Below are 20,093 nucleotides of genomic sequence, written 5' to 3'. Positions count from 1 at the left end.
GCCTAAACCCTCGGCAGGCTCCGATCCCGGCCTCGGAGGCCCCAGCAATGGCCTTGCCACATGGCAGGCTCTGATTCTGGGCTCGCTGGCCCCAGCACTGACCTAACCCTTTGGCAGGCTCTTATCCTGGCCTCGGAGGCCCCAGTACTGGCCTTGCCTCAAAGGAGGCTCTAATACCAGCCTCGCTGGCCCCAGCACTGGCCTAAACCCTCGGCAGGCTGTTTTCCTGGCCTCGGAGTCCCCATGACCGGCCTTGCCTCACGGCAGGCTCCAATGCCAGCCTCGCTGGCCCCAGCACCGGCCTAACCCTTCGGCAGGCTCTTATCCCGGCCTCGGAGGCCCCAGGACCGGCCTTGCCTCAAGGCAGGCTCTGATACCGGCCTCGCTGGCCCCAGCACCGGCCTAACACCTCGGCAGGCTTTGAGGCCGGCCTCGGAGGCCCCGGCACTGGCATTGCCTCACAGCAGGCTTCAATGCCAGCCTCGCTGGCCTGAGCACTGGACTAACCACTCAGCAGGCTCTTATCCTGGCCTCGGAGGCCCCAGTACCAGCCTTGCCTCACGGAGCAGACTCCAATGCCAGCCTCGCTGGCCCCAGCACCGGCCTAACCCCTCGGCAGGCTCTTTTCCTGGCCTCGGAGGCTCCAGTACTGGCCTTGTCTCACAGCAGGCTCCGATCCCGGCCTCGGAGGCCCCAGCACTGGCCTTGCCACATGACAGGCTCTGATTCTGGGCTCGCTGGCCCCAGCACTGACCTAACGCTTTGGAAGGCTCTTATCCTGGCCTCGGAGGCCCCAGTACTGGCCATGCCTCAAAGGAGGCTCTAATACCGGCCTCGCTGGCCCCAGCACTGGCCTAAACCCTCGGCAAACTCTTTTCCTGGCCTCGGAGTCCCCATGACCGGCCTTGCCTCACGGCAGGCTCCAATGCCAGTCTCGCTGGCCCCAGCACCGGCCTAACCCCTCGGCAGGCTCTTATCCTGGCCTCGGAGGCTCCAGGACCGGCCTTGCCTCAAGGAAGGCTCTGATACCGGCCTCGCTGGCCCCAGCACCGGCCTAACACCTCGGCAGGCTTTGAGGCCGGCCTCGGAGGCCCCGGCACTGGCATTGCCTCACGGCAGGCTTCAATGCCAGCCTCGCTGGCCTGAGCACCGGCCTAACCACTCAGCAGGCTCTTATCCTGGCCTCGGTGGCCCCAGTACCAGCCTTGCCTCACGGAGCAGGCTCCAATGCCAGCCTCGCTGGCCCCAGCACCGGCCTAACACCTCGGCAAGCTCTTTTCCTGGCCTCGGAGGCTCAAGTACTGGCCTTGTCTCACAGCAGGCTCTTATCCTGGCCTTGGAGGCCCCAGTACCGGCCATGCCTCACGGCAGGCTCCATTCCGGCCTCGCTAGCCCCAGCAGCGGCCTAACCCCTCGGAGGCCCCGGCACTGGCCTTGCCTCATGGCAGGCTCTGATTCTGGGCATGCTGGCCCCAGCACTGAACTAACCCTTCGGCAGGCTCTTATCCTGGCCTCGGAGGCCCCAGTACCAGCCTTGCCGCACAGTAGGTTCCAATGCCGACCTTGCTGGCCGCAGCACCGGCCTAACCCCTCAGCAGGCTCTTATTCTGGCCTCGGAGGCCCCAGTACTGGCCTTGCCTCACGGCAGGCACCAATGCTGGCTTCGTTGGCCCCAGCACAGGCCTAACCCCTCAGCAGCCTCTTATCCTGCCCTCGGAGGCCCCAGGACCGGCCTTGCCTCACAGCAGGCTCCGATGCTGGCCTCGCTGGCCGTAGCACCGGCCTAACATCTCGGCAGGCTCTTATCCTGGCCTCGGAGGCCCCAGTACTGGCCTTGCCTCACGGCAGGCACCAATGCTGGCTTCGTTGGCCCCAGCACAGGCCTAAACCCTCAGCAGCCTCTTATCCTGCCCTCGGAGGCCCCAGGACCGGCCTTGCCTCAAGGCAGGCTCAGATGTCGGCCTCCATGGCCCCAGCACTGGCCTAACCCCTCGGCAGACTCTTATCCTGGCCTCAGAAGCCCCAGGACCGGCCTTGCCTCACGGAGCAGGCTCCAATGTCAGCCTCGCTGGCCCCAGCACCGGCCTAACCCCTCGGCAGGCTCTTATCCTGGCCTCGGAGGCCCCAGGACTGGCCTTGCCTCACAGCAGGTTCCGATGCCGACCTTGCTGGCCGCAGCACTGGCCTAACCCCTCAGCAGGCTCTTATCCTGACCTCGGAAGCCCCAGTACTGGCCTTGCCTCACAGCAGGCTCCGATGCCGGCCTCGCTGAACCCAGCACCAGCCTAACCCCTTGGCAGGCTCTTATCCTGGCCTTGGAGGCCCCAGTACCGGCCTTGCCTCAAGGCAGGCTCAGATGCCGGCCTCCCTGGCCCCAGCACTGGCCTAACCCCTTGGCAGACTCTTATCCTGGCCTCAGAGGCCCCAGGACTGGCCTTGCCTCATGTCAGGCTCCGATGCCGGCCTCACTGGCCCCAGCACCGGCCTAACCCCTCGGCAGGCTCCGATCCCGGCCTCGGAGGCCCCAGCACTGGCCTTGCCCCATGGTAGGCTCCGATGCCGGCCTCGCTGTCCCCAGCACTGGCCTAACCCCTCGGCAGGCTCCGATGCAAGCCTCTGAGGCCCCAGCACCAGCCTTGCCTCACGCCAGGCTCCGATGCCGGCCTCGCTGGCTCCAGCATTGGTCTAACCACTCAGCAGGCTCCAATCCCGGCCTCGGAGGCCTCAGTAGTGGCCTTGCCACACATCAAGCTCCAATGTCGGCCTTTGGCTCCGGCACTCATCTAACCCCTCTGCAGGCTCCGATCACTGTCTCTGGGGTTATTATTTCAAAGGTTCCAGGTGTAATGTATCATGTCTCTGCTTCCCCTGAGTACTGGCCACTGCCATTGCCACTGCCTCCACCATTTCAAATCCTTCCCAATCTCTTTTTCCACTCTGAATGTTGTCCAGTGTTCCTAAGCATGCGTGATGATAGCATTCAACATTTGGTGTAATTTCTACAAAAAAAATAAGGTTGGTAGGATCCAGTTTCTGCTTCTCCTGAATACAAGTCTCCACTGCCATCGCGGAGACTTCTTTCAACACAGCCTTTCTCTTTGGTCTCCGCTAAACTCTCTCCTTACAGGTGATGTCCAAGATTCTTAACAGTATAGAGAAACAGCAGTCCTCCTTCACGGGGAATTTTTCCATAAGTTCCAATGCATTTAGATAAGTTTTGTCTGCATCTCCAGTGTCCTGGCATCCGCAACAGCTTTCTTAACTCCTCTCTGATATTTTTCTTTTTCTTTTTCTTTTCCCTTTTTTTTTAATACGAGAAGACAGTATATGTGGTTTGAGGAGGTAGTGGGATCATGCACTCACTCAGTAGCACTGTAACCCAGTCGGTTTCCCCATGGGTCCAGAGTACTCCGCACTATTCCGCTTGGGGCCCAGAGTCTCACGACCCAGGCCCTGGCTGGCATACCCTGGGCAACCAGGGTACTGAGCCCGGTTTCTCCAGGGGTCTGGTGTGCTACACACAGTTTGGCCTGGGGCCCAGAGTCCTGCGACCTGGGCCCCAGCTGGCGTGCCCCACCTGACCTTCACCCGGGTCCCATGATACTGGGCCTGGTTTCTCCAGGGGTCTGGTGTGCTACTCGTGTTCTGGCCCGGGGCCCAGAGTCCTGCAACCAGGGCCCCGGCTGGCATGCCCTGCGTGACCCCCGCCCGGGTTCCAGGGTACTGGGCCCGGTTTCTCCAAGGGTCTGGCGTGCTACGCGCGTTTTGGCCTGGGGCCCAGAGTCTTGCGACCCGGGCCCTGGCTGGCATGCACTGCATGACCCCCGCCTGGGACCCAGAATACTGGGCCTGCTTTCTCCAGGGGCCTGGCGTGCTACGCGCAGTTCGGCCCGGGCCCAGAGTCCCGCGACCCGGACCCCGGCTGACATGCCCCGCGTAACCTCCGCCCGGGTTCCAGGGTACTGGGCCTAGTTTCTACAGGGGACTGGCGTGCTATGCGCATTTCGGCCCGGGGCCCAGAGTCTCGTGACCCGGGCCCCGGCTGGTGTGCCCTGTGCGACCCCCACCCAGAACCCAAGATAATGGGCCCAGTTTCTCCAGGGGTCTGGCTTGCTACACGCAGTTTGGCCCGGGGCCCAGAGTCCCACGACCCGGGCCCCGCCTGGCGTGCCCCGCCTCCAACTCTATTATTTCTACAGTTATTTTCCTGATTTGATCTTCTTGAAATCTCTGAATTTCTGTTTTATCGGGTTCTGATGTTGTGAGATTGTAGGCATTCATTGCTCCATTGTTATTCCTCTTTCCCATGATTTCGGGAGTTTGTGCTTTCTCTGAGTTCTTCCCTTGGGTCACTACGACTTCACTTAAGGTGCTCTGGATCTCAAGTCTGTGGTATCTCAGTCACCACTACACCTTTACTGGGTTGTATCACAAAGTCTCAGACTCAGGGAGTCAAAAGAGGCTGATTTAGACTATGGGGGGGTGCCAGGTTGCGTGTTCTCCTATGGTGTGATATCTCTGCCACCGCCACTTCCCCACTGGGTCAAGTCCCTGGGAGTCAGTACTGGGATTTCTCCTCTGGGGCCCGCAATTTGACTCACTGTTGTTGAATACGCAGATGGAGCTGTACTGGACTCGTTGAATTAGCTGCTGCTGCTGCTGCAGGTGGCAATATGGCGCCGCTGCCACACCCTTGGCTGTGAGGCTGGTGTATTTCTTCTCTGGTTTTGAGCTCCGCTCTGAGTTTCTGCAGGGTGTGCTGAGCCCAGCCACTGGGAGCTTTAAATGATCCCTGCGCCAAAAAATCCCGCCTGGCTGTACCGCAGCAGCTCACCTTGGCTCGCTGTAGCCGTCCGGTGAACTTGCCGCTGCCACTGGCAGTAAGGTGCTGCTGCAGCGTCCTCGGCCGTGAGCCTGGCGTATCTCCTCTGTGGCACTGACCTCTATTATGAGACCCCCTCCTCTCTGGGGCTGGTGATTTTTTGTTTCTCTGGTGATGGTGTTTTCTGGCTATGAAAGGCGCTGATTTTGTGGTAATAGAGATTGGTTGTTAGCGGGGCTCTTAAGCCCCGCTTTTCTCAGTCGCCATCTTCCCAGAAGTCCACTAACTCTAAATTCAACTGAAACTTGAACAAAACACTGAAACTGAACATCCTTGCAAAGAGATATGACAAGTAAAACACTATTTCAAGCTTTTTCATTTAGCAGCAACTATTAGGCACATAGAAACATTGAGCAATATGTTAGGCAAAGCCAAACTGTAACCTTAACCCCAACCATAAATTTATCTTAAACTCAAAAAAACACTGAAACTAAACATCCTTGCAAATAGATATGATAAGTAAAACACTATTTAAAGCTTCTGCACTTAGCTGTAACTCTAAAGCACTAAGAAGCATTGAGCTAAACTTTATGCAGGCCCAACCCTAACCCTAACCTAATTCTAATCCTACCCTAATCCTAACTCTAATTCCAACCTCAGCACTATCCCTAACCCTAACCTAACCCTAATTCCAATCCCAACCCTAACCCTAACTCTAATTATAAGCCTAACCCTAATGCTAACCCTATCCCTAACCTTAATTATAACTGAAGCTCAAACAAAACACTGAACCGTAACATATTTGCAAGTGGATATGAAAGGTAAAACCCTATTTCAAAATTTTGTTCTCAGTATTAAATATTACATACATAGAAGTATTGAGCCAAACCCTAACCTTAATCCTAAATTCAACTTAAAGTCGAATAAAACACTGATACTAAACATCTTGTCAAATAGATATGACAAGTAAAACACTATTTCAAGCTTTTGCACTTAGCAGTGACTCGAAATCACAAAGAAGCACTGAGCTAAATGTTATGCAAAGCCCAACCTTAACCCTAATCATAACCATAAATTCAACTTAAATTGGAATAAAACACTGATACTAAACATATTTGCAAATAGATATGACAAGTAAAACACTACTTCAAGCTTTTTCACTTAGTGGTAACTCTTTGCACAAAGAAACACTGAACTAAATGTTATGCAAAGCCCAACCCTAACCCTAATTCCAAACCTAACCTTCACCCTAACCCTAATTCTAACCCCAACCCTAACCCTAACCCTAATTCCATCCCAATCCTTACTCTTACACTAACCTGAATTCCAAGCCCAAACCTAACCCTAAACCTAACTCTAATTATAACCCTAACCCTAATTCTAACCCTATCCCTAACCTTAACTATAACTGAAGCACAAACAAAACAATGAAACTGAACATCTTTGCAAGTAGATATGAAAAATAAAACACTATTTCAAACTTTTACACTTAGTGCTATTACACACACAGAAGTATTGAGCTAAATGTTATGCAAAGTCAAACCCTAATCCTAACCCTAACCCTAACACTATCAACTTCATCTTGAATAAAACACTAAAACTGAACATCTTTGCAAATAGTTATGGAAAATAAAACACACTTTCAAACATTTTCACTTAGTGGTAACTATTATGCAAATAGAAGCATTGAGCTAAATGTTATGCAAAACTAAACCCTAACACTAAATACAATTTAAACTCGAACAAAACACTGAAACTGAACATCTTTGCATATAGATATGACAAGTAAAAGACTATTACAAACTTTTGCACTTAGAGGTAACCCTAAGAAGCATTAAGCTAAATGCTATGCAAGTCTGAAACCTAACAATAATTCCAAACTCAACCCTAACCCTAATTCTAATTAGAAGCCTAACCCTAATTCTAACCCTATACCTAAGCCTAGCTATAAACTTAACCCTCTACCTAAACTTAACTATAACTGAAGCTCAAATAAAACAATGAAACTTGACATCTTCGCAAGTAGATATGAAAAGTAAACCACTATTTAAAACTTTTGCACTTAGTGGTAATTATTACGCACATAGAACTATTGAGCTAAATGTTATACTAAGCCAAACTCTAACCCTAACCTTAACCCTAACACTAAATAAAATTTAATCTCAAACAAAACACTGAAACTGAACATCTTTGCAAATAGATATGCAAATAAAACACTCAAACATTAGCACTTAGTGGTAACTATTATGCACATAGAAGTAATGATCTAAATGTTATGTAAAGTGTAAACCTAACCCTAACCATAACACTAAATACAACTTAAACTCGAATAAAACACTGAAACTGAACAACTTTGCAAATATATATGCAAAATAAAACACTATTTCAAACTTTTGCACTAAGCCATTACTATTAGGCACCTAGAAGCATCGAGCTAAATGTTATGCACACCCAAACATTAACCCTAACCCTAACAATAAATACAACTTATACTCGAACAAAACACAAAAACTGAACATTTTTGTCAATAGATATGAAAAAAACAATATTATTTCAAATTTTTGCACTTAGCGGTAACTATTAAGCACATAGAAGCATTGAGCTAAATGTTGTACAAAGCCAAACCCTAACCTTAACCCTACCACTGAATACAACTTAAACTCGAACAAAACACTGAAACTGAACATCTTTCTTAATAGATATGACAAGTAAAATGCTATTAAAAGCTTTTACACTTAGTGGTAACTCTAAAGCACTAAGAAGCATTGAGCTAAATGTTATGCAAAGCCCAACCCTAAAGCTAACCCTAAACCTAATTCCAAGCCCAACCCTAACCCTAACCCTAACTCTAAGTATAAGCCCAACCCTAATTCTAACCCTATCCCTAAACTTAACTATAACTGAAGTTCAAACAAAACACTGAAACTGAACATCTTTGCAAGTAGATATAAAAAGTAAAACACTATTTCAAGTTTTGCACTTAGTGGTAAGTATTACACACATAGATGTATTGAGGTAAATGTTATTCAAAGCCTAACCCTAACACTAACACTAAATACAACTTAATCTCGAAGCAAACACTGAAACTGAACATCTTTGCAAAAATATGTACACAACAAAACACTCTTTCAAACTTTTACACTTAGGGGCAACTATTACACTCATAGAAGCATTGAGCTAAATGTTATTCAAAACCTAACCATAACATAATCCTAACCCTAACACTAAATACAGTGTAAACTAAAAAAAAAAAAAAAAAAAAAAAAAAAACTGGAAACTGAACATCTTTGCAAGTAGATATGAAAAATAAAACACTATTTCAAACTTTTGCACTGAGCAGTAACTATTATGCACAGAGAAGTATTGAGCTAAATGTTATGCAAAGCCTAAACCTAACCTTAACCCAAACTCTAAATTCAACTGAAACTCAAACAAAACACTGAAACTGAACATCCTTGCTATAGATATAACAAGTAAAAACTATATCAAGCTTTTGCACTTAGCGGTAACTCTAACGAACTAAGAAGCATTGAGCTAAATGTTATGCAAGGCCTAACCCTAGCGCTAACCCTAACCCTAATTCCAACCTCAACCCTAACCCTGACCCTAATTTCAACCCCAAATCTAACCCTAAACCTAAATCTAATTATAAGCCTAACTCTAATTCTAACACTATCCCTTACCTTAACTAAAACTGAAGCTCAAAGATAACACTGAAACTGAATATATTTGCAAGTAGATATGAAAAGTAAAACTCTATTTCAAACTTTTGCACTTAGTGGTAACTATTATACACATAGAAGTATTGAGCTAAATGTTATACAAAGCCAAACTCTAACCATAACCTTAACACTAAATAAAACGTAAACTCGAACAAAACACTGAAACTGAACATCTTTGTAAATAGATATGAAAAATAAAACACTAATTCAAACTTTTGCACTAAGTGTCAACTATTATGCACATAGAAGCATTGAGCTATATGTTATGCAAAGCCAAACCCTAATCTTAACCCTAATTCTAAATTCAATGGAAACTCAAATAAAGCACTGAAATTGAACATATTTGCAAATAGAAATGACAGGTAAAACACTATTTAAAGCTTTTGCACTTAGCGGTAACTCTAAAGCACTAAGAAGCATAGAGCTAATCCAAAACCAACCCTAAACCTAAGCCTAATTTCAACCCTAACCTAACCCTAACCCTAAACCTAAGCCTAATTTCAACCCTAACCTAATCCTAACCATAAGCCTAATTTTTACAATTTTTCTAAATCTAACTCTAAACCCAACCCTAATCCTAATTCCAACCCCAATTTTAACCCTAACCCTAATTCTAATACTAACCCTAACCATAATTCCAACCCTAACACTAAACCTAATTCCATTCCTAACCCTAAACCTATTTACAAACCTAACCGTAATCCTAACACTACTTCAACTCTAACCCTAACCCTAATTCCAACACAAACCCTTAACCTATTCCTAATTCCAATTCCTACACTAACCCTAACACTAATTCCAAACCTAACCCTAAACCTAACCCAAATTTCAACACTAACACTAACCCTAATTTCAACCCCAACCTAAAGCAAGCCTAAACCTAACCCTAATTTCAACCCTAACACTAACCCTAATTCCAACCCAAATACTAACCCTAATCATAAGCCTAATTTTAAACCTACCCTAACCATAATTCCAACCCTAAGACTTACCCAAACCTCAACTCTATTCCAACCCTAACACTAACCCTAATTCAAACCCTAAGCCTAACTCCAACCCTAAACCTAACCCTTATTCCAAACCTAAACCTGACCCTAAACCTAATTCCAACCCTAACACTAGCCTAATTCTGACACTAAACATAACCTTATCTCTAAATCTAATTTATACCTTAACCCTAACCCTAACCCTAACCCTAACCCAACCCTAACTGTAACCCTAATTACAACACTAACCCTAATCCAAACCCTACCTGTAATTCAAACCATAATCCTAAACCTAATTGGAAACTTAGCCATAAATTAACACTAATTCTAACCCTAACCCTAATTCCAACCCTAACCTTAAACCTCATCCTAACCCTAAGGCTAATTCCAACCCTAACCCTAACTGTAAACATAACCCTAACCCTAATTCCAAACCTAACTCTAAACCCTAACCCAAATTCAAACCATAACATTAACCCTAATTTCAACCTCAACCCTAACCCCAACCCTAACCCTCAACCAACCCTAACAATAACCCTGATTCCAAACATAACCCTAACCCTAATCATAAGCCTAATTTTAACCCTAACCCTAACCCTAACTCTAATTCCAACCCTAACCCAAACCCTAAATACAAGCCTAATTTTAAACCTAAACCTAATTCCAATCCTAACCTAACCCTAATTCCAACCCTAACGCTAACCCTAATTCCATACCTAAACATAACCCAAACCCTAATTTCAACCATAAATGTAAACCTAATTCCAACGCTAAACCTAACCCAACCCCTATTTCCAACACTAACCCTAAACCTAAACCTCACCCTAATAACAATGCTAACCCTAAAATTATGCCTAATTCCAACACTATCCCTTACCCTAACCCTATCCCTATCCTTAATTCCAACCTAAATGCTAAAACTAACCCATACACTAATTCCAACCATAAATATAACCCTAACCCTAATTTCAACTCTAACACTAATTCCAACCCTAATTTAAACATTAACCCTAAACCTAACCATAACCCTAATCATAACACTAAGCCTAATTCCAACTCTAAACCTAACCATAACCCTAACCCTAATTGTAACCAAAACCCTAACCCTAATTCCTACCTAATCCTAATCCTAAACCTAACCTAACCTTGATTCCAACAATAAACCTAACCCTAATTCCAACCCTAATCCTAACCCTAACTCTAATTCCAAATGTAACCCTAACAATAACCCTAATTATAACACTAACCCTAATCCTAGCCCTAAACCTAATTCGAACCCTAACCATAAACCGAATTAAAACACTAACACTAACACTAATTCCAATCCTAATCCTAACAATAAGCCTAATTCCAACCCTAAACCTAACCTTAATCTTAACACTAAAGTTAATTCCAAACTTAATTCCAAACCTAACCCTAATTCCAAACCTAATTCCAATCATAACCCTAATCCAAACCCTAACCCTAATTTTAACCCTAACATTAACCCTAATCCCAACCCTAACCCTAAACCTAACCCTAATTCCTACCTTACCTTAAACCTAAGGTTAATTCCAACACTATGCCTAAACCTAATTCAATTCCTAACCCTAACCCTAACTCTAATTCCAACCCTAAATCTAACCCTAATTCTAACCTTAACCCTATACCTAAATCCGAACCAAACCCTAATCATAATATTAACCCTAATTCCAAAGATAATCCTAACCCTAACCCTAATTCCAACCCTTACCGTAACCCTAACCCTAATTCCAAACCTAACACTAACCCTATCCCGATCCATAACTTATACCTTAACCCTAACCCTAATTCCAACATTAACCCTAAACCTTACCCTAATTCCTAACCTAACCCTAAATCTATCCCTGATCCTAATTCCAACCCTAACCCTATCCCTAATTCCAACACTAACCATTACCCTAAACCTAACCCCATTCCAAACCTAACACTATAACTATGCCGAATTCCAACACTAATATTTACCCTAAACCTGATTCCAACCTAAATGTTAACACTAACCCAAAATCTAATTCCATCCATAAACTAACCCTAACCCTAACCCTAAACTTAATTACAACTCAAACCCTAACCCTAACCCTAAGACTAACCCTAATTTCAACCCTAACCTAATACTACCCCTAACCCTAATCCCAACCTTGAACCTAACCATAATTCCAATCCTTACCATAACCCTAACCCTTATTCCAAACCTAACCCAACCACTATCCCTAACCCTAATTCCTACCCTAACCCTAACCCTAACCCTAATTTCAAGCCTAACACTAACCCTAACCCTAAATCTAACTCTATCCCTAATTCTAACCCTAACACTAATTCCAACCCTAACCCTATCCCTAACCCTCACCCTTTTCCAGCCCTAACCCTAATTTCAACCCTGACCCTAAACCTAACCCTAACTCCAACCATAACCAAAACCCTAATTCCAACCCTAACCCTAACACTAACACTAAACCCAACCTTACTTTAAACCTCATCTTAATTCCAGCCATAACACTAACCCTAATTAAATCCCTAACCCTAATCCTAACCCTAATTCCAACCCTCACCCAAATTCTGAACTTAAAATTATCCCTAATTCCAACCCAAACCCTAATCCTAAAACTAACCCAAATCCCAATCTTAACACTAACACTAACACTAATTCCAAACTTAAACCTAAACTTAATTCCAATCCTTACCGTAACCCTAACCCTAATTACAAACTTAAACCTAACCTTACTCCTAACTCTAATTCCTTTACTAATCCTAATCCTAATTCCAGCCCTAACCTTAACACTAACCCTAATTCCAAGCCTATCTCTATCCCTAATTCTAACCATAAACCTAATCCTAATTCCAACCTTATCATTAACTCTAACCCTAACCCTAATTCTAACCCTAAACCTAATTCCAACCATAACCCTAAACCTAAACTTAAGCTTAATTCCAACACTAACCCTAACTCAAACCCTAACCCTAACCCTAATTCCAAACCTTACCCTTACTCAAAACCTATCCCTAATTCTAGACCTGACCCTAACCCTAATTCTAATTCCAACCCTAAACCTAACACTAATTTCAACCCTAACCATAAACTTAACCCTAATTTTAACCTTAACCCTAACCCTAACCCTCACTCTACTGTAACTCTAACCCTAATTCCAATGATAACCCTAATCCTAACCCTAACATTAATTTTAACCCTACCCTAACCATAATTCCAACCCTAACTCTAAAAAACCCTAATTCCAGCCTAAACCTAATCCTAATTCCAAGCCTAACATAAATGTGACCCTAATTCCAAACTTAATCTTAGTACTAACCCTAACCCTAATTCCTACCATAACACTAACCCTAACCCTAATCGCAACCTTAAACCTAATCCTCATTCCAACCCTAACCATAACCCTAACCCTACGTCCAACACTAAACCTAACCCTACCCTAACCCTAAACCTAATTCCAACCTAAATGCTAACCCTAACTCTAACTCTAACCCTAAACTCTAACATTAAACCTAACCCTACTTCCAACCCTAGCCCTACCCTAAACTGACCCTAATTCCTAACCTAACCCTAATCCTAATTCCAACCCTAATCCTAACCCTAATTCCAACCTAAAACCTAACCCTAACCCTAAACCCTAAAATTAAACCTAACTCTAATTCCAACCCTAACCCTAAAACTAACCCTAATTCCCACCCTAACCCTTACCCTAATCCTAATTTTAACCCTACCCCTAAGCCTAATTCTAACCATAACAGTAACCCTAACCCTAATTCCAACCCTAACCATAATGCTATACCTAATTCCAACCCTAAACCTAACCCTAACACTAACTCTAATTTCAACTTAAACCCTAATCCTAACCCTAAACACTAACAGTAAACCTACCCCTAATTCAAACCTTAACCCAAATCCTAAAACTAACCCTAATTCCTACCCTATCCCTAACCCTAACAATAAATCCATCCCTAATCTTAATTCCACCTAAACCTAATTCTAATTCCAATCCTAACATTAACCCTATCCCTAAATTCCAAACCTAATCCTATCACTAACCCTAACCCTAATTCCTACCATAACACTAGCCCTAACCCTAATTCCAACCTTAAACCTAATCCTCATTCCAACCCTAACCATAACTCTAACCCTAATTCCAACCCTAACCCTTAACCTATGCTTACCCTAACCCTAAACCTACCCTAACCCTAAACCTACCCTAACCCTAACCCCAATTCAAACCTAAATCCTTACCCTAAGCCTAACCCTAACCCAAAACCCTAACATTAAAACTAACCCTACTTCTAGCCCTAACCCTACCCTAAAGTGACCCTAATTCCTAACCTAACCTAACACTAATTAAAATGCTAACCCTCACCCTAAACCTAATTCCTATCCTACCCTAACCCTAATTCCAAACCTAAAACTAACCCTAAATCAAACTTAACTCCAAGTCTAACCCTAACCTCAATTCCAACCCTAACCCTAACCCAAATTCTTATTCTAAACCTTACCATAACACTAACCCTAATTACAAACCAAACCCTAACCCTAAACGTAACCTTAATATCAATACTAACCGTAACCCAAACGTTAATTGCAACCCTAACCCTAAAACAAATTTCAATCCTAAACCTAACCCTAACCCTAACTCCAACCCTGACCCTAACTCTAATCCCAACACTAACCCTAAATCTTACTGTAACCCTGATTACAACCCTAATGCTCACCATAACGCTAACCCTAATTTCAAACTTAACCCTAACCATAACCCTAATTCCAACCCTAACCATAACCCTACTCTAACACTAATTCCAACCCAAAACCTAACACTAACCCTCATTTCAACCCTAACCCTAACTCTATGCCTAATTCCCAACCCTAACCCTAACCCCAACCCTAACCTTAATTTCAACTCTAACCCTAACCCTAATCCTAAACCTAAACCTATTTTCAACACTAATCCTAACCCTAACCCTAAACCTAATTCCAATCCTAACACTAACCCAAATTTCAAATATTACCCTAACCCTAACACTAAAGCTAATTTCAACCCTAAATCTAATTCCAACCCTAATAATTACCCTGAACATAAGCCTAATTTTAAACCTAACTTTTATTCCAAACCTAACCCTAATTGTAACACTAATCCTAATCCTACCCCATTTATAATCATAAACCTACCCCTTATTCCAACCCTACCCCTAACCCTAATTCTGACACTAAACCTAAATTCAAACCTAACCCTAACTGAAAACTTAACCCTAACCATAATTCAAACCCAAAATTTAACCCTAATTCCAACCCTAACCCTAATTTCAAACCTAACCCTAACACTAACCCTAACCCTATTTCCAAAGTTAACCCTAAACCTAACCCTAAACCTAATTTCAACCCTAACTTTAACCCTAACCCTAATACCAACCTAAACCCTAAACATAACCTTAACCATAAAACCTGACACTAACCCTAACCCTGATTCCAACCCTAACGCAGACACTAAAAGTAACCCTATTTGCTACCCTAACCCTAACTCTAACCCTAATCCTAATCTTAACCCTAACCCTAAAACTAATTCTGACCCTAACACTAATTCTAACACTAACCTTAACCCTATACCTAACTCTAACCCTAATTTCAACCCTAACACTTTCCATAAACCTAACCCTAATTCTTACCCTAACCCTAAACCTAATTCCAACCCGAATCCGAACCCTAACCATAATTTCAATCCTAATTTTAATCCTCACCCTAAACCTAATTTCAACCTAAACCTTAACCATAACCTTAACCACAAAACCTAACACTAAACCTAACCTATATTTCAACCATAACCCTAACACTAAAAGTAACCCCAATTCCTATCCTAACCCTAACTCTAACCCTAATTCCAAACCTAATCCTAATTCTAAACTTAACCCTAAACCTAAGCCTAATTCCAATTCTAATCCTAATTCCAAAACTAATCCTAAACCTAACTCTAAACCTAACACTAATTCAAACCCTAACCCTAAATGTATCCCTAATACTAACCCTAATTTCAACCCTAACCCTTACCCTCAATTTAACTTTAATTCCTACCCTAAACCTAAAACTAATTCCAACCCTAACCATAATTGTATACCCAATTACAACCCTAACCCCAACTCTAACCCTAACCCTAACCCTAATTCCAAAATAAACCCTAACCCTAACTCTAATTCCAAAATAAACCCTAACCCTAATCCTAAACCCTAAACCTAAACGTAACACTAATTCCAACACTGACCCTAACACTATGCGTAATTCCAACCCTAACCTTAACCCAAAGCCTAACCCTAATTTCAATCCTAATTCTAACCCTAATCCTAACCATATCTGTAACTTAACACTAATCCTAGCCCTAATTCCAACCTTGACCCTAATCCTAACCCTAACCCTAATTCCAAACTTAACCATAACTCTAATTCCAATCCTAACACTACCCCTAATTTCAAACCTAACCCTAACAATAAACCTAATTTCAGCCCTAGCTCTAACCCTAACCTTAACCATAATTGCAACCCTAACCCTTATCCTGAACAAAAGCCTAATTTTATCCCTAACCCTAACCTTAACTTCAAACCAAACCCTAACCCTAACCCTAATTACAACCATAATCCTAACGCTATATCTAATACAATCCTAAACCTTACCCTAATTTTAACCCTAACCCTAATACTAATTCCAGCCCTAACCCTAATTTCAAACCTAACCCTAACCCTAATTCTAACTTCAATCCTAACCCTAACTCTAATTCCAACACTAACTCTAACCCTAACCCTAATTCCAACCCTAACCCTAAAACTAATTCCAGCCCTAACTCTAATTTCAAACCTAACCCTAACCCTAATTCTAACTTCAATCCTAACCCTAACTCTAATTCCAACACTAACTCTAACCCTAACCCTAATTCCAAACCTAGCCCTAACCCTAATTTCAATGCTAATTATAACCCTAACCCTAAGCCCTACCCTAACACTAACCCTAATTCCAAATTTAACCCTAACCCTAATTCCACCCCTCACCCTAACCCTAAACCTACTTATATTCCTAAAATTAACCATAACTCTAATTCCAAATCTAACCCTAACCCTAATTTCAGTTCTAAACCTAACCCTAATTCCAACACTAACCCTATCCTTAACCCTAATCTGATTCTAGCAATAATCCTAACCCTAACCCTAATTTAAACCCTAACCTTAAACCTAAACCTAACACTAATTTCTACACTAACCCTAACCTTAATTCCAACCCTAACCTTAACCCTATCTCTAAATATAACCCAACCCTCAACCTAAACCTAACCCTAACTCTAACCCTAATTCCAACCCTAACCCTAACACAAACCCTAATTCTAACCCTAACTATTACCCTAATTCCTACCTAAGCATAACCCTAACCATAATTTCATGGCTAACCATAAACCTAACCCTATTTAAACACTAACCCAAATCCTAACCCTAATCCTAATTCAAAACCTAAATCTGAAACTAATACACACTGTAATCCTAACCCTAATTCCAACCCTAATCAAAATCCTAACACTACCACTAATCATAACCCTAATATCAACCCTAACCCTAATTTCAAACCTAACCGTAACCCAAACCCTAACCCTATTGCTAAATCCAAACCTAACCCTAACCTAATTGCAACCCTAAACCTAAACCTAATTTCAACCCTAACCCTAACCCTAATGCCTACCCAAATTCTGTCACTAATTCCTACCTCAATCCTATCCCTATTTCCTACCCTAACCCTAACCCTAACTCTAATTCCAACCTATATCCTAACCCTAATACTAATTTTAATTCCAAACCTAACCCTAACACTAACCCTAACCCAAATTCCTACCCTAATCCTAACCCAAATTCCTACCCTAATATTAACCCTAATTCCAGCCCTTACACTAACTCTAACCATAACTACAATCCTAATACTAACCCTAATTCCAACACTAACACTAACCCTTACACTAACCCTAATTCTAACCCTAACCATAATTTCAACCCTCACCCTAACACTAACACTAATTCCTACCCTAAACCTAACCCTAATTACAAACTGAGGCCTAAAACTAACCCTAATTCCAACCTGAAACCTAACCCTAAAACTAATTTCAACCCTAACTTTAAACCTAACCCTAACCCTAATTCCAACCTAAATCTTAAACATATACTTAAGCCTAAACTCTAACACTAATCCTAACCCTAAACTTAATCCAACCCTAACCTAAACCCGAAAAGTAATCCTAATTCCTACCCTAACATTCCTACCCTAACCCTAACTCTAACCCTAATTTCAACCCTAAACCTCATCCTATTCTTTATCATAACCCTAACCCTAATTCCAACCCTAACCATAAGTTAAATCCTAACCCTTTCCCTAAACCTAAACCCAATTCCTACACTAACTGTAACCCTAATTCCAAACCTAACCCTAACACTAACCCTTACCGTAATTCTAACAATAATTCCAACACTAACACTATTTCCAACCCTAACCCTAACCCTAATTTCAACCCTAACTGTTAACCTAACCATCACCCTAATTTCAACACTAACCCCAAACCAAAACCTAACCCTAATTCCTACCCTAACTCTAACCCTATCCCTAATTCTAACCCTAACCCTAACACTAAACCTAACTCTAATTCCAACCTAAACCCTAACTCTAATTCCAACCCTAAACCTAACCTAACCCTAATTCCAAACTTAACCTTAACCCTAACCCTAATTTCAACCATAACTTTAACCTTAAACCTAACCCTAATTCTAACCTAAAGCCTACCCGTAACCTTAACCCTAAACCCTAAGACTAAATCTAACCTAATTCCAACATAACCCTAATCCTAAAATTAGCCTTAATTCCTAACCTAAACCTCTCTAACCCTAATTTCAACCCTAATCCTAAAAATAATCACAACCCTAAACCTAACCCTAATTCCAACCCTAACACTAATACCAAAACTAAGCCCAAACCTAACTCTAACCCTAACCCTAATTCCAACTCAAACCCTAACCCTATCCCTACCTTAACCCTAATTTCAACCCTAATACTTACTCAAAACTTAACCCTAATTCCTACCCCAACCCTAAACCTAATTCCAAAATAAACCCTAACACTAACCCTAATCCTAAACCCTAACACTAACCTAACCCTAATTTCAACCCTAAACCTAACCCTAAAGCTAACCCTAAATCCTACCCTAACCCTTACACTAACCTTAATTCCAATCCTAACCCTAACCCTAATTCCAACCCTAACCCTAACACTAAACCTAAACCTAATTCCAACCTAAATCCTAACACTAACCTTAACTGTAATTCCAACCCTAACCCTCAAACTACCCCTAACCCTAATTCCAACCTAAAAAGTGAAATTCAGAAAACACTTCCACTCAGGATCTCCCACAAAAAAATAAAATACCTAGGAATAAACTTGACCAAAGAGGTAAAAGATCTCTACAAAGAAAATTATAAAACACTGAAAAAAGAAAATGAAGAAGATCTTAGAAGATGGAAGGATCTTCCATGTTCATGGATTGGCAGAATAAATATCATGAAAATGGCCATCCTTCCAAAAGTGATCTACAGATTTAACACAATCCCATTAAACTACCAAAATTATTCCTCACAGACATAGAAAAATCAGTCCTTAAATTTATCTGGAATACCAAAACCCAGAATAGCCAAGGTAGTTCTCAGCAACAAAAACGATGCAGGAGGAATCACAATACCTGACTTTAAACTATACTACAAAGCCATTATAATAAAAACAGCATGGCACTGGAAAAAGAACAGATATATAGACCAATGGAGCAGAACAGAAGACCCAGAAACAAGTCCACACACTTTCAGCCAATTGATTTTTGACAAAGGGGCCAAAAACATACACAGGGAAAAAGATAGCCTCTTCAACAAATGGTGTTGGCAAAACTGGTTAACCATATGCAGAAAATTGGAATTTAATAACACTTTTTCACCCTGTAGAAAAGTCAACTCAAGATGGATCAAAGACTTGAAAATCAAACCAGAGACCTTGAAGTTCCTTGAAGAGGGCATAGGTCCAACACTGCAACAAATAGGCCCAGATAAACTCTTTCTCAGCAAGACCCCAAAGGCACAACAAATTAAAAGGCAAATCAATACATGGGATTGCATGAAACTGAAGAGCTTCTGTTCAGCAAAGGAAACTGTCAAGAACCTTGAGACCCAACAGAATGGGAGAAGTTTTTACCACCTACACCTCCAATAGAGGACTAATATCTAGAATATACAGAGAACTCAAGAAACTCATCACTAAGAAAACAAAGCATCCAATAACAAAATAGGCAAACGAACTAAATAGACACTTCACAAAAGAAGAAATTCAAATGGACAATAAATGCATGAAAAAATGCTCAACATCACTGACAATCAGAGAGATGCAAATCAAAACTACCCTGAGATTTCACCTAACTCCAACTAGAATGGCAATGATTCAAAACACAAACAACAACAGATGCTGGCAAGGATATGGAGAATTAGGAACTCTAAAAT

The sequence above is a fragment of the Muscardinus avellanarius genome, assembly GCF_963383645.1.
Source record: "Muscardinus avellanarius genome assembly, chromosome: X".
Lineage (NCBI taxonomy): Eukaryota > Metazoa > Chordata > Mammalia > Rodentia > Gliridae > Muscardinus > Muscardinus avellanarius.
The sequence above is the reverse complement of the archived record's forward strand: the minus strand, read 5'-3'. Positions refer to the sequence as shown.